This window comes from Ascaphus truei, chromosome 19 (genome assembly GCF_040206685.1).
Source record: "Ascaphus truei isolate aAscTru1 chromosome 19, aAscTru1.hap1, whole genome shotgun sequence".
In the NCBI taxonomy this organism is placed as follows: Eukaryota; Metazoa; Chordata; class Amphibia; order Anura; family Ascaphidae; genus Ascaphus; species Ascaphus truei.
The window spans coordinates 7,237,424-7,253,567 of NC_134501.1; the positions used below are offsets into that span (position 1 = coordinate 7,237,424).

Genomic DNA, 16,144 nt, shown 5'->3' on the forward strand with positions numbered 1-16,144 from the left:
AGAGTGTGAGAGGATCAGGAATTCTTAAACATGTCATCCCCTTTATTCAGTCTAGACACTGCTTTCTAATCTTATATGACCCACGCTTCACTGCACATCTTGTAAATTAAAGGAGACAGAGATGGGCCATCCCTAAACAGAATCATATTCCCCAGAAATACGCATCTAAGAGAGGGATTTATTATTATAGGGTCATTTGTAAAGCAATACCCCCTGTTACTAGGAAAAAAGCCATCATGTGCTCTACAATTTCCCTCTATTCAAGAGAGCCACCCATATTACGAACAGTGGCTGAAACGTTCAAAGGTGCTCAGACACCTTCACACACACACACGCATGCACACACACGCACACGCACACATACACAATTAGACTGGGTCTGAAAAGACCATCTCAACAGCTTCTCCTGTCACAGGGATAGGTAGTCCCTTCGGAATAGCGTAGAGTTGGATGACCCCAGGGTTCAGCCTAGAAGGATGCACGCACTATGTCCTCCAGAAGACTTAAGAGTTTATTCCACTTTTCTATGGGCCTCCCAGGGACCCCTTTCCAGGATTGATCTGTGATGTGAAAAACTGTTCCTTATTTTGTGCAGTGATTCTCTCAATTTTAAAACGGGGTCCAAAGCGTTTCCCCCTCCCCCAATGTTTAACAGGTTTACCATCTCTTGGAATCAGACAGAGTGGGGCTGTAATTCCCAGCGGCTGGATTGGCAGAAGCAGTCCCAGCTTGCAGTAATTCCAGGGTATGTAGGAATCCCCCTTTAATATCAGATCTCTGCTTGGGCTCTGAGAAGCTTCCCCATTGTCACAATGACTTGTTATTAATTAGCAGATGATTAGTGAGCCATAAAGAACCCTGCCAAACTCTCAGGGCCTCCCTCCGTACACAGGAGTCTCCCACCGGGTGCTGAGAGGTGACGTGATTTATAGCTATAACTGGCAACACTATAATCCGGTAACCCCTTCAGCCCCAGAACAAATTGTGACCTCTTTCAAGCTTAGAGATGCAGTCCCACTTACGTACAACGCCATATTACACTTTCTCTGCCAGTTTTAATATTTGTATAAATCAGGGTGTGTTTATTGTTAATAATATTATTAACTTTGTTTCATATAAAGCTTTTCTCCCATTAGGACGCAAAGCGCGTCACAATTACAGTACAGTACGCCGCACACAGGATGTTTTATAGACATAGGGTCTTATTCTGTAAGTTCTGTTAGCGCTGTACCATTGACCTGAATGGGGCTTTCCGTGCAGGACGCATGAGAAAGCGCAAAAGGAGCTTACAGAATAAGCCCCACAGTCTCTGCCCAGATGAGCTTACAATCTATGTTTTGGTGCCTGAGGCACAGGGAGATAAAGAGACTTGACCAAGAGTGGACACCGGGAATTGAACCAGGTCCCCCTGCTTCACAGTCAGTGTCTGTGTTTATAGGGTCAGTGTCTTCTCCGTCAGGCTAATGTTTAATACATTTTCAATCTAGCTCTGCAGCATGGCCTGCTGGGAGTTTGGTGGGGTTCGGTGCCGGGGGAGAGCGCGGGGCCTCTTACCTTCTCCGGCATCTCCTCCTGCATCTCATCTCTGGCATCTCCTTCGGCTACATTGCGGCATCATGTGCCGTTGCCAGGTGACGTGGCACCGCAAGCAGAGGATGCGGAGCAGGAGGAGAAGCTGGTGCTCACAGAGGCCCAGCGCTGTCCCCCGGCAATCAGTTTAAATGTTATGGAGAAGAGCGCGGGACCTCTGTAAGTGCGGGGTTCGGTGCAACTGCACAGCCATCAAGCCAACCGTAGTCTGAACACCCAACTCAGACTTTAGTCATAAAGCAAAAGCACTTTCAAGTAAATGTACAACGGTATATATCTTCTTCTTTCTTCTGCAATGGCTACATTTGGAAGCCCTTTGCAGAGCACATGAACAAGCTGCAGTGAAAGGATCGGCAAAGGTTGTTCTGTAAGATGACCAGCTGTAGTTGTCACTAAAAGTACCAAAGTCAGGGTTGAGAGGCATTTTCTCGGGAGTCCCATTGCATACGGCTGCCTTTTACTGATGCTCCCTTTCTGCCGATTCTACACACTAACAATTTGGGTTTCCAGGGTCAGTTGCTGTGTGCTGTGCAGCAAAGAATGAGAGAAGAGGAGAGAGAAGAAGCAGATGTTGAGGTAGTATCTGAAAACCTCCCCAAGATGCTGCTCTTGTAACATTTAGCATTATTATAATTAAGGATAAGTATAGGAATATGGTTTTGGTGCATTCTGGGCCATACTGGCTAAGATACCAGAGTATTGGCTGTAAGATGTCTCCCAGCACCCCTAGGTGTCCTTCTGGAAGAAGACTGGGCCCTCTGTGTCTTTGCCTTTAATAAGGAACAGCTGATCCATCTTGTGTATCATGGCACTCTATTTACACTGCTGGTTTCAGATCTCTCACATGTGGCACAGAGCCACGGAGTGGACGTGATGTCAGAGAGCAGAGATTAGTTTAGCACCTTATTATTTCTAGCCGGCTGCTGGAAAGGCAAGATCCATCTCACTCCATTATTGCATCACTCTGAAGGATTTCCATCAGCGCCATGCTTGGCTTCCACCTTCAAAGCATACTTCTCTGCAGCGCACGGCTGCTCCCTTCCCTTATTTCAGGCAGCCAGATCTGGCGTATTAGCATCTTCATCTGCTTCGTAGTATATGGGGCACTGAAGAGGCAGATTGTAAGTTCATCGCACGGTCGCAGTGCAGAGCAGCTCACAATGGTGCCAGCGTTTCACATACTAATGGCGAGGGCTGGTGCGTCCGTGGATAGATCTAGTTTTCCCAAGTCTGCTAAATATATGGGGCATGAAGACCCTTGTTCAACACACTGTGAAGCTGTCTCCCCTTCCTGGGGAAGAGATTAGCTCCATTCCACCTAATGCAACTAAAGTCTTCTCCAGCACGGGGGAAACGACAAGCATATTAGCATATTGCAGAGAGACCTTAAACCCGGAATTCCCAACTCCGCTCCTCAAGCCCCACCAACAGGTCAGGTTATCCCTGCTTCAACACAGGTGGCTCGATCAGGCTCAGTCGATTGAGCCACCTGTGCTGAAGCAGGGGACTGATTGAACCACCTGTGCTGAAGCAGAGATATCCTGAAAACCTGACCTGTTGGGGGGGGGGGGGGTCTTGAGTGGCTTATCCTAGATCTGCTGAAGCGGCCGGCTTGGAGCGAAATTCCGCATGGGCCGCAGTGGGGAATTTTCGCCCAAACACGTCGGGATCGGCAGCTGTAGAATAAACCCATAAAAAGGTTAATTGATGATGATTCATTTTATTAGTCACATGCATTTAGAAGACACCAACATATACAAAGGCACAGCACACTTGGCTCTAGCAGATGTCTGTACACCAATAACTCATGTTAGCAGCACATGTCGGGATTACAATACATTTCCCAGTCGATAACTCCCTGACATTTTCCATACTTGTTTCAGCATCGAACATATTTCTCGAACACCCAGAATCTCGAAGCGGCACAATGATAAACGGCCCGGGATTGCACAAGGCGTCCTGCTCAGACAAGCTCGCGGCTCGTACCGGCGTTAATATTATGGCAGCGATGCCAAACATTCATTGGTGTAAAAACCCGTCGTACACAAATTCACGACGGGTGTCATTCTTGACCCTTTCACTGCCAGAACAGACATGCAAAGCAATGTTTGCAGGCCTTTCTTCCACTGCGGGGTTAAAGGAGAAGTTCATGCAAACGCCAACATGTGATTTTTAAAATAAATTAGCGCTGTAATATTATATAATACTTACTACATGTTTTATTGTTTATTCAACTTCTAACGCCATTTTTATGAGTTGTAATATACTGAGCATCCTTTGATTTCTACAGCAGGCTTTAGCCCACCTCCCCTGCAGTGCAAGATCTTTGCAACACTTTCCTGTTTGTGCTAATCTGTTGCCAATATTTCCAGCAGTTTGAGCTGCAAACTGTAACAATAGATAATGTTACCTCAGTAATAGAAGAATACATTGTAGCTGCTGAGTTACACTGACTGAAGGATTGATTGAAACTGAAAGGCAGCCATTTAGTGTAACCTGGGAATCAAGATATTAGCTGATCGATCACGGGAGAACTAATTAATCGGCAGCTTAGGTAATTAGTTTTCAATAAAGGTAATCAAAGTCTGAATATGTTAAAACAAAAAAAATGACATTTCATATAGTGTCGCTTGGATTGTCTTTTTAAAACAAGTCCATTTTGCTAAATGTGTGTGTGTTATTTTTGTCTCCACATATTGAGAGGATTTTTCCTGCCACATTCAATGAAAGAACATTCCTTATTAATATGAAAAGGTTTTTTTTTTAAAGCCTGATGCATTTTCTTCCGCTGAGCGAAATGACAGCGAAACGACGATAAATCGCCGCCATTAAACTAAAGCTGTGTACACGTTTCAGAATGACATTAACCGTTTTGCTGCTGCAGTAGTACAGAGATGAGCTGTATAATGTTACGTAATTCTCCCCTGACAAAGCTCATTCGAAACGTACGTCGGGGACTATGCAAGACTTACTGGAGAAGAAGCAAAGAGTGACGCACTGCTCATTTGCATGTAATTACCCAGAATTCCTGGCTGCAGTGGAAGCGCTGTATGCTAAGAGATAATGGGGAAGGGCAGGACTGCAGACCTGGCTGAGACATGTGAATGTGCTCACACGTGGGAGTTTTAATTGCTGTACGCTGTACGGTGGAGGGTTTTTGGCACTTTTCTACCCACCATAACTTGTGTGACGCTCCTTGCCCGGCACTAAAGGAGTTTCCAGCGAGTTGGCTAGACACATGGCTGTGCCAGGTCTCTCACACCTGCTGCTGATGACACTGGGTCGGTGCAGGCTGGGCGTGGATATACACATAGAATAATGATGAGCGCCAGGTACTTTTATATTACAAGCAAGAGCTTTATTCACATCTGTTGATAATGCTCGCCCTGCAAGGCCAGACGTCACTTCAGACATTTAGTGGTGGCAAAGCATATGGTTACTCGGTGCTCCTTCCCCTGGCAGCTCTCCCTCCTACGCTGGGGAGGCACTTAAGCTTATTTCCCTTTGTATTGATTAGATTGGCAATCTCCTGCATAGCGTCTGTAATGCCCCATCTCGGGTGGGCCAATGTTGGGCGTCACACACTATTCTCTGGAGCCATTATCCCGTTACTGTGTATGGCATTCTTCGTCTATATATACTTATCGGATCGGGAGTTTACTGAGGACCTTTCTGGTGGGGCTGATCCAGTTAGGCTCCCGAGTTACTACTCTCAGAACTTCTGCTGAGCAAACACTCACTCCTCTTCCTGCATGAGAACAACCATGGGCCATTACTATGGCCTCTAACTATATAGGGCACATACCTTAACTGAAAACAATGAATGGTGACCAGACATCCTTAATACACATCACTATTCACTTAAATATATATACATGACTCACAGTGAGGCCCTCTCACTGAAACTCCAAGGAACCTGCTTCTAGAACATTGGGTGGAACATATGATGATATCACTCGTCACCAGACATCCGACCTCACATGAGGGGGAGGGGCAATACCAGAGTGATTACCGGTTAACCCCTTAAGGCAGGGGTTCTCAACTCCAGTCCTCAAGATTTCCCAACAGGTCTGGTTTTCAGGATATCTCAGCTTCAGCACATGAACCTCTCATCTTAAGCACAGGTGGCTCAATCAGTCCGTGCTTCAGCACAGGTGGCTCAATCAGTCTTTGACTGAGCCTCTGATTGAGCGACCTGTGCTAAAGCTGGGATATCCTGAAAACCTGACCTGTTGGGGAGTGGGGAACGGGGGATTTAAGGACTGGAGTTGAGAAGACCTGCCTTGAGGCAGGGGGGGGGGGTACACTTGTTTAATGTCAACTTTTATACTGGATGAATTAAAATGATGACTTGTTTTCATGCAACATGGCTGATTGGTTTGCACAGCGAGGAATATTTGTATCCAGTCATTCTGTTTGGACACTCGCAGAACTGGAGCCCGCTGGGAGGGCAACATTATCTCAACATTATTATTCATGTGAATGAGTCATCGTGAATGCAGCATTACTGCACACACACAAATCCCGTTTGTAAATGACGGCAGTGACAGGTGACGGCTGTCTGTGCATCTCATGTCAGCTCTGCCGTCCCGATAACAATCAAATAACATTCAGCAAATCTTTGTAAAGAGCTTAAACTATAAGAGGGAATTTCTCTGCAACATAAATAATCCTTATCTTCATATAAACTGTGTCCTGAAGCGCTTCACACACATTGCAGATAGCGTTTCCGGGGCTTCTCATTCTTTGTAATGCTTTTGTTTTCGATCTCCTTGTGTTTTTTAAAAACTGGATTCAATCAATGTTCCTACAGGTACAGTCGCGGGAATCAACTCCTGTCACTCACTTTCTTCACCATCATGTAGACAGTGCAGGGGGCCCAACTACGGTCCTCAGAACCCCCCCCCCCACCTCCCAACAGGTCAGGTTTTAAGGATCTCAGCTTCAGCAAGGGTAGCTCAGTCACTGCTTCAGCACAGGTGACTCAATCAGTCCCTGCTTCAGCACAGGGGGCTCAAAAAGTGACTTGGTCGAAGACTGAGCCACTGATTGAGCCACCTGTGCTGGAGCTGGGATATCCTTAAAACCTGACCTGTTGGAGGGGTCTTGAGGACTGGAGTTGAGCTCCACTGATTGCTTTAGTTTACAAAAAATGAAAATGATAGTTTATATATATATATATATACAGATGTATCCAGCGTTATTGCAACCTGTGCTGCAGCGGGATATACACAGCACACCAGCAGGAGAAGCAGCCATTGGTTAGAATCAGCCTCTCGCGAGTAGGGGGCGGGGCTATCATGCGGTGTCACCCGCGAGTTGCAATAACATTGGCTACATCTGCACACACGGCTTTGGATTTCATTAGAAGCCCCTCTGGCAATGACGGGTTTAAACAAGGCACAAAAAAAATTCCTATTTCCCACCGGCCAGCAGCAAAAAGGCAGCGGTTTCCTGTACAGATTAAAGAGACAATCGCGGGTGGAAATCACTCACACAAGCCCCTTAATAGTTCTGCACGAGAGGCACGGGAAATCAAGTAAGTGGAGGTCTTACCCTGGTCATGCCCTAGCCCCTTTTATTAGGAGCGGGCATGTCTGGGCTCTGATGCCGACACGTGGGGAAGAACATTCAGGTTGCACCTCACAGATCCAGCGGGCGGAATCATCTGTCGTTTTTAATCCTTGGGAGAAGAAAGTGATCAGACATGGCTCAGACTGATCCGGGGGCACACACTTCTAATCGCTGCTTGCTTTCTGTTGGGAGGAGAGATTTTCTAAAGCCAACGTGGGGCGGGGGAGATGTGTTAACCCTTTAAGTTCTGCAGGGGCCGCGGGACCAGTTTTCGGCAACCCCTTTCCGGCACATCGCCATCACGTGGCCGCTCCCCCCTCCCCCCCCCCCCCCCGGAGCAATCTCGGATGACGCGGGCGGAAGAAGGGGAGTCCAGTTTGGTTTTAGAACACCTCAGGAGCACACAATGTGATCACCCGTAGATAAAAGAGCTGAAGCATGGCGGCAACGTTAGGGGGAACTCAACACGCTGAACCAGGGAACTCCGGTCCGCAAGCGCCACCAACAGGTCAGGGTTGCAGGATATCCCTGGTTCAGAACAGGTGGCTCAGTCATTGACTTAGCCACTGATTGATCTACCTGTGCTGAAGCAGGGATATCCTGAAAACCTGACCTGTTGGTGGCCCTTGAGGACTGGAGTTGGCCGCCCCTGGGATAAACAAAAGAATTAGCTTCATAAATGATAATAATAATTAGTTGCAGGGTCTCAGCAGCTCTTACTGTATGTCACTAACATATAAGCATGCGTGTGTCAGCGAGTATCTGTATGTCACTAACATATAAGCATGCGTGTGTCAGCGAGTGTCTGTATGTCACTAACATATAAGCATCGTGGGTCAGCGAATGTCTGTATGTTACTAACATATAAGCATGCGTGGCTCAGCGAGTATCTGTATGTCACTAACATATAAGCATGCGTGGGTCAGCGAATGTCTGTATGTCACGAACATATAAGCATGCGTGGGTCAGCGAGTGTCTGTATGTCACTAACATATAAGCATGCGTGGGTCAGTGAGTATCTGTATGTTACTAACATATAAGCATGCGTGGGTCAGTGAATGTCTGTATGTCACTAACATATAAGCATGCATGGGTCAGCGAGTATCTGTATGTTACTAACATATAAGCATGCGTGGGTCAGCGAGTATCTGTATGTTACTAACATATAAGCATGCGTGGGTCAGCGAGTATCTGTATGTCACTAACATATAAGCATGCGTGGGTCAGCGAGTATCTGTATGTTACTAACATATAAGCATGCGTGGGTCAGCGAGTATCTGTATGTTACTAACATATAAGCATGCGTGGGTCAGCGAGTATCTGTATGTTACTAACATATAAGCATGCGTGGGTCAGCGAGTATCTGTATGTTACTAACATATAAGCATGCGTGGGTCAGTGAATGTCTGTATGTTACTAACATATAAGCATGCGTGGGTCAGTGAGTGTCTGTATGTCACTAACATATAAGCATGCGTGGGTCAGCGAGTGTCTGTATGTTACTAACATATAAGCATGCGTGGGTCAGTGAGTATCTGTATGTTACTAACATATAAGCATGCGTGGGTCAGCAAGTGTCTGTATGTCACTAACATATAAGCATGCGTGGGTCAGCAATGTCTGTATGTTACTAACATATAAGCATGCGTGTGTCAGCGAGTGTCTGTATGTCACTAACATATAAGCATGCGTGTGTCAGCGAGTGTCTGTATGTCACTAACATATAAGCATGCGTGTGTCAGCGAGTGTCTGTATGTCACTAACATATAAGCATGCATGGGTCAGCGAGTATCTGTATGTCACTAACATATAAGCATGCGTGTGTCAGCGAATGTCTGTATGTTACTAACATATAAGCATGCGTGTGTCAGTGAGTATCTGTATGTTACTAACATATAAGCATGCGTGGGTCAGCGAGTATCTGTATGTCACTAACATATAAGCATGCGTGTGTCAGCGAATGTCTGTATGTTACTAACATATAAGCATGTGTGGGTCAGCAAGTATCTGTATGTCACTAACATATAAGCATGCGTGGGTCAGCGAGTGTCTGTATGTCACTAACATATAAGCATGCGTGGGTCAGTGAGTATCTGTATGTGTACAATCTGTTTAGAAACGATGTCCCTCCATGCAATACATTATGAACCCCAATACATTATGAACCCATCTTCATTTCAGAGGAGACACCAGAGATACAAGAAACTTCCGCATGAGGTCGGCAACCATGTGTGATTGCCCTTTTCCAGTGGGGAAAAAGCAGCGTCTGCGTCCGGATTCGCAAGCGATTCCTCAAGCCATGTGCATTGCAATTTCACTTACTAATTTGGCAACATTATTAGCCCATTGAGGTGTAACGCTCCCCTACGTATCACGATGCTGCTCTAGTAATGCTTAGTACCACAAAGAACCATCATTCTGGGGCAACCGGTACACAAAGAAGACCTTCATACCCTCCTTATATCTCAGCCCTAATTTCTCGCTATGCACCATCCCGACTCTTGCGTTCTGCTCAAGGATGTCTTCTTTCTACCCCCTTTCTATCTCAAGCCCTCTCCCGCCTTAAACCTTTCTCACTGACTGCCCCACACCTCTGGAATGCCCTTCCCCTCAGTACCCGACTAGCACCCTCTCTATCCACCTTTAAGACCCACCTTAAGACACACTTGCTTAAAGAAGCATATGAATAGCACTGTGGATATTCTGAACACATGATACATAAGCTGTCTCTGTACGTTCTCCCTACCTACCAATTAGACTGTTAGCTCCTCGGGGCAGGGACTCCTCTTCCTTAATGTTACTTTTATGTCTAAAGCACTTATTCCAATGACCTGTTATTTATATTATCTGTTATTTATTTGATTACCACGTGTATTACTGCTGTGAAGCGCTATGTACATTAATGGCGCTATATAAATAAAGACATACAATACAATACCTTCACACAGTCCCATAGCCCAGTCTCTCCAGTCTGTATCTCTGTACGATGATTACTTAGTAGCAGGGCTCAGCCTCCTGTGCGAGGAGCGTCTCATACAGTGCAAGCAGGTCAGGTTTTAAGAATATTTCAGCTTCAGCACAGGTGGCTCAACAGTGCCTCAGTCTTCGACTGTATTGAAGCAGGGACTGGTTGAGCCACCTGTGCTGAAGCAGCGACTGATTGAGCCACCTGTGCTGAACCTGGAATATCCTTAAAACCTGACCTGTTGGGATGTCTTGAGGACTGGAGTTGAGCACCCCTGCCTTTAAGAACTGGATGATATATTGGGCCTCCCATATACATGGCCAAGTGCGCTGACAACACTACATACAAATAGGAAAATCCAATTGTTGCACAGCGCACAATATGCTGACTTTGTGCGTACATCAGAGCCATAAATCCCAGGGAAAATAAAGCCTACAAATAAAGAATTATTCTCTTGCCGGTGTGCATGCAGCGTTTGTTTCTTGGCCGGGCTGCAGCGGAGGTGGCATCCGCTCTCATGCACTCCAAGGAAAACTGCTTGTCCCTAATTTTCCACAGCAGAGCTCTGCAGGAACCGCACACGATCCGGTTCTCTGGCCAGGCTCCCCTCAAAGACATGATGTTAGAAGGGTCTAATCCTCGCCATAAAACCACAGCATTCTTGGATTTCAGCTGGTAACCCGACACACCAAATATCTCATGGCAGATACTGCCTCACTGTTGCTGTGAGTCATTTTCCACCCTCCATCCCACTACAATCTTGTTTTTGTTGTAAGCTTCTAAAAATACATCTATCTCTCTGCTAGTCTAGAGCAGCGGTCCTGCCCAAATTCCTTTGCTTTGTTACACACTGCGAGTGCTCATTTTGCATGCCATTACCCAGAATCCTTGGCGGCAGTGGAAGCATTGTATGCAAAGAGATAACGGGGAAAGGGAGGTTTGTGGACATGTCAGAGACGTGAATGTGCATAAGAGGAAAAATGCAGGAACACTGTACAGCATCACAGGATACTTATCAGCCGTTGCTCCATTTCAAAAGGGCATCCTAAGGTCCCAAAGAAATCATCAGTGGAGGTAGAAGTGAAACGGGCACCCGGACTTGCAGATCAACGGAAATGTCTTATGCCAAAATGACAACATTACGGCACGTTATCAAGATGTGGGCAGCCCTCCCCTTGATTAAGGCTGTTTTAGACAGCCGAAACGTTGTCATTTTGGCACAATACATTTTCGTTGATCTCCAAATTCGTGTGCCTGTTTCACTCCTATCTCCACTGAGATGTGAATGTGCTTACAAGTGCTATTTCTATTTGCTTGTTTTGTTACTCAATCAGATCTAGGAGGTCCTTGACTGCATATCAGTGTTACCCTACGAGACCTCCAGATCTTGAAGAAAAAGAAATACATTCAAGATCCCATCATGCGCCAGGATTCACTCACCTCGGATACCGGTAATCACACCGCGATCCTACATTAACTGTCACTGACTTGAGATGGCATAAACGTGGGATCACGGTGTGATATCCCGTATCGGAGGTCAGGGAAACTTTTTCATGAAAAGAAATGACCCAACTCGGTCAGAACCACTGATGTCACTGGACCCATCAGCATTTGGACTGCACATTGAGCCTGCTAATGTTGGGGTTCCTGATTGGGTCGCTGGCAAAGACGTTCAAGAGAAACATGTTTCCCAACTCAAGGAATCTCTGGATCAACTGGATTCGTTGATATTTCATTCACCGAAGACCTCATCAAGGAGCTCTTCATGGTGATAATGTGTTTGGATTCTGTACGAGAAAACGCTTGGATTTCTGTGTGAGTTTTTAAAGCAAATTATTATGTACATTATACTGTTAATTCAAGGATTCAAAAACATTATTGGGCATGACACCCAATATATGCACTGAAGACCTTAGTGCAGAGCTGGCCAACTCCTGTCCTCAAGGCCCACCAACAGGCCACGTTTTAAGAATATCCATGCTTCAGCACAGGTGGCACAATCAGTGGCTCAGTCAGAATGACTGAACAACCTGTGCTGAAGCAGGAGTATCTCTACTACCTGGCCTGTTGATAGCCCTTGAGGACTGGAGTTGGCCGCCCTGCCATAGTGCGTTAATGAGGAGTAAACTGGCCATACAGACTGAATTAGCGTCCACGCAGATTATTATTGTGGCCTTTGGTAGAGTGGTAGGAAGTATCACAGTCCCTGCTGTTCTGTTATGGGGGAAAACCTCACAGAGGGTTCGGGGAAATGGCTGAAAATCATCTCTCACCACAAGTGCAAAAAGTGAGCAAGATGTCTCAAGCATCGGGTGCAAATCTTGATTTATACATGTTTAATTGCTTTGCTCACATACCTAAACAAAGCAAATAGGGGTCAAAATTAACATTTCATGCAGAGGGCACATTTGCCGTCCAGATGGTAACGATATCTGAAACCCTATTCTGTGGGCTGAATGCAAAAATAAATATTAGAATATTGTTCAAATTAGGTTCGCTCTGAACTCTACATTTTTGTCTGTCTTATTCCATTCCTAGACTTTGCGCTTAATCCCTGGCTGGATGGCGGCTTTGAATGTTGTGTGGAAGTTGACCCAAGGCTGCTCGATGAGGGACAACTGTTCTCATCAGATTGGTAGCTCCTGGTAGGATGGGACTTCAAATGAATTGACATTCCTGTAGTTAACTAAAGCAGGCAAGTGGAAGCAGCAATAGGAAAGGATCGGAGTGAATGAGTCTGCTCCTGGAACAGGAGGATCCAGCTTGAGAACTAATACTGAAAGGCTTTGGGCAAATTGCTTTATTGTCCTATGGCAGTGTTTCCCAACTCCAGTCCTCAAGGAACCCCAACAGGTCAGGTCTTAAGGATATCCCTGCTCCAGCACAGGTGGCTCAGTCAAAATTACTGAGCCGCTGATTAACCCACCTGTGCTGGAGCAGGGATATCCTTAAGACCTGACCTGTTGGGGTTCCCTGAGGACTGGAGTTGGGATACACTGTCCTATGGCATTGGTGCCGATATAGGTCTTCGGGCTTGTTAAATTCTACTTCTATTGTTAAATTCTGGGACAACGACCCAGAAAATGTTATGTACAAATATTTAATGGAACGTAAATGAGTAACTGATGGGAATATAATAATACCGATTCTTTATTTTATCACTTGAAATTTAAACACATTTTCCGACTGTCCCCGACGCATTTTGTATCCTACAGTTACTTCCTCTGAGACTGAACTCACTTCTGAAGAAGGGGCAGTAGCCCTGCTACTGTATATGTAATTATTAGTTTAATCCACACTTTGTGTATGGCTTTAAGCAACAACAACAAAAAGTATTCTTATGTATCTGGACTTTCAATGCAAGTTAATGATATCAGTGCGGCCAACAGTATTCCATGTCAGGATAGCACTAGCCTTTGAAGTAGTTGAGAACCAGTCAAGGCACCTTATGCCCCAATGGACCAATCCGGTGCTGTCGCCCCGAAAGCCCCTTTAACTTCAGCATGCAAGGGCACCGGATTGGCGCTATCTCACTTTCTAGAATAAGGGCCGGTGCGTCTTTTGTATGGAGACAAAACATTACATTGGTAGCTCTTTGGGTCAATAATTCACTATGGCTGCATTCTTTTATATGCTACATATCAGGGGCGGCCAACTCCAGTCCTCAAGAGCTACCAACAGGTCCAGTGTTAAGGATAACCCTGCTTCAGCACAGGTGGGATCAATCAGTGGCTTAGTCGAAGAGCTGATGGTAGCTCTTGAAGACTGGAGTCGGCTTCCCCTGACTTATACTGTATATATATACATATATATATATATACATATGTATATATATATATATATATACCATACGATTTATCATTAATTTAATAAAAGAAAATAATGCCCCAAAAAGTGACCTCACGGCATGCAAACAACTTCTGCATCTGATTGGACTTTGCAGAATTGTTTTGATTTTTTGGAGCACTGGGGTCAGCTCCAGGACTGAAAACCCAAGGCCCCCGAAAGGATAGAAATGACCCTTTTCCCGCTGATCTCTTCCAGCAGAATGATGCAAGGGGATTCTGCCAAGGGGTGACCCCATGGGAAGAATTACACAAACACTTAACCTCTTCATGCCTGAAAGACACTCTCCTGGCTGTGCTTTCACTGAACCCAGAAGGGAACTGCGTATTATTACTTTGGGGCGAGTAGCATGTCCTGGCAGCAGAGGGGTTAATATCTAATCATAGCCCTGCATTTAATGAACTTCTGTGTGTGTGTGTGGGGGGGGGGGGGGGGGTTGTGTTAATGGCTTTGATGTTTCGGAGGGTTAATATTTGATGATAATCCTGTATGTTTAAATAGGGTTACTAAGGTGTCCCACATATACGGGTTTGTCCCCATTTTTACTCCCCCTGTCCTGTTGTCCCGGGAAACTCGTGTCGGGACAGCTAAATGTCCCATATTGTTGGAGGCACAAGGTGGCGGTGGGGGGGGGGGGGGCGACAGCAGAGGAGAGCAGGGTCGGAGCCCGGGGTCAGACCCGAAATCAACTACATCTTCTGGCGCCTGCCGCTGGGACTGGGCTCCACACGGTGACGTTTAGCTGCTGGGGGCCACGTTGAGAGATGGATGAGGTGGGTGAGAGATTAATTGGGGGGGGTGATTAAGCCACTGATTGAGCTACCTCTGCTGAAGCAGGGATATCCTGAAAACCTGACCTGTTGGTGGCCCCTGAGGATTGCAGTGGGCCACTCCTGATTTTGCGTCTGCCTATGAAACAGGAGAACTCGCATTGAGACCCAATGGGGCTCCATCAGCCGCGGACAGGTTAACGGGCGGTTTAATGTGTCTTTCCCTGTTTACCAGCATCATGTGAAATGCATTACCCTGTGATATTGCCGGGGACATCTGATTCTGCTTAGTTACTTTGTATCTGGTCCATCCTGAGATCCAAGGCATTTCCGGACGGGGCCCTGGCCACAAAGTCACTTTCAAGCAGCAGTCCCTTTTTTTGCATGGTATACTGAAGGTGATATAAAGTGGAAGCACTCACCCTTGCAACACCCAAAATACAGCTCTTCATATTTGTCTCATAATGCAAGATATTGATAAAGCTCTATGCAGTTTAGGGTTCTAAGCATCAAGGTCGCTCAAGGTCGTTCTATTGTTAAATTGACGCTAAGAGACGGATTATGATCATGTGTATTATAATATATATATATACTAGCTGAGAGACCCGGCGTTGCCCGGGATGTAAATGCGTCATAGGTAGTATTATTTATAAATCGTGGAACAATAGATGACTATTTGTTGTAAAGGTTGGATAATAATGTTGAAAAGAAAGATGGAAGAAAATGTAATACGATGTTGTATAAAAATGGTTTATTGTAAACACACCACAGTACAATGTATATTTTGGTGACATAAGTGATGTGAAAATGTGAGGCGTGTGTCCTGCTAGGGTGTGAGCGTGTGTGAGGCAGCGGGTGGGTGTTCAGTACGGGTGGCACGTGGGTAGTGAGTGCTGGCTGTGGGTCGGGGTCCTGCTAGGGTGTGAGGCGGCGGGTGTGTGGCGAGTGCAGGTGACAGCTGGTCAGTGATATTGTTGCGTAGGGGCAGGATGCGGCAGGTGTGTGTCGAGTGTGTGGGGTGGGTGAGAGGTGGCGGGTGTGTGTCGAGTGTGGCGGGTGTCTGTTGAGTGCGTGCGGCGGCTGTGGGGGTGGAGGGGAGGTGAAGCGGGGGTGGAGGGGAGGTGAAGCGGGGGTGGAGGGGAGGTGAAGCGGGGGTGGAGGGGAGGTGAAGGGGGGGTGGAGGGGAGGTGAAGGGGGGTTGGAGGGGAGATGAAGGGGGGGTGGAGGGGAGGTGAAGCGAGGGTGGGGGGGAGGTGAAGCGGGGGTGGGGGGGAGGTGAAGCGGGGGTGGAGGGGAGGTGAAGGGGGGTTGGAGGGGAGGTGAAGGGGGGTTGGAGGGGAGGTGAAGCGGGGGTGGAGGGGAGGTGAAGGGGGGCGGAGGGTAGGTGAAGGTGGGGTGG

At 46.6% G+C, this 16,144-nt stretch overlaps 1 protein-coding gene across 3 annotated transcripts in view; it reads right to left on the minus strand.

Moving 5' to 3' along the window:
• Nucleotides 1-16,144, minus strand: part of ZNF469 (zinc finger protein 469) — a 255,451-nt gene that overhangs the window by 126,009 nt on the left and 113,298 nt on the right. For 2 of the 3 annotated variants that reach the window (XM_075576418.1, XM_075576417.1), the window contains one exon: nucleotides 7,147-7,273. The exons of the other annotated variant lie outside the window; for it this stretch is intronic. The gene's annotated coding sequence lies outside the window, so the exon portion shown is untranslated. The remainder of the gene's footprint in view (nucleotides 1-7,146; nucleotides 7,274-16,144) is intronic. 3 annotated transcript variants of the gene reach the window in all.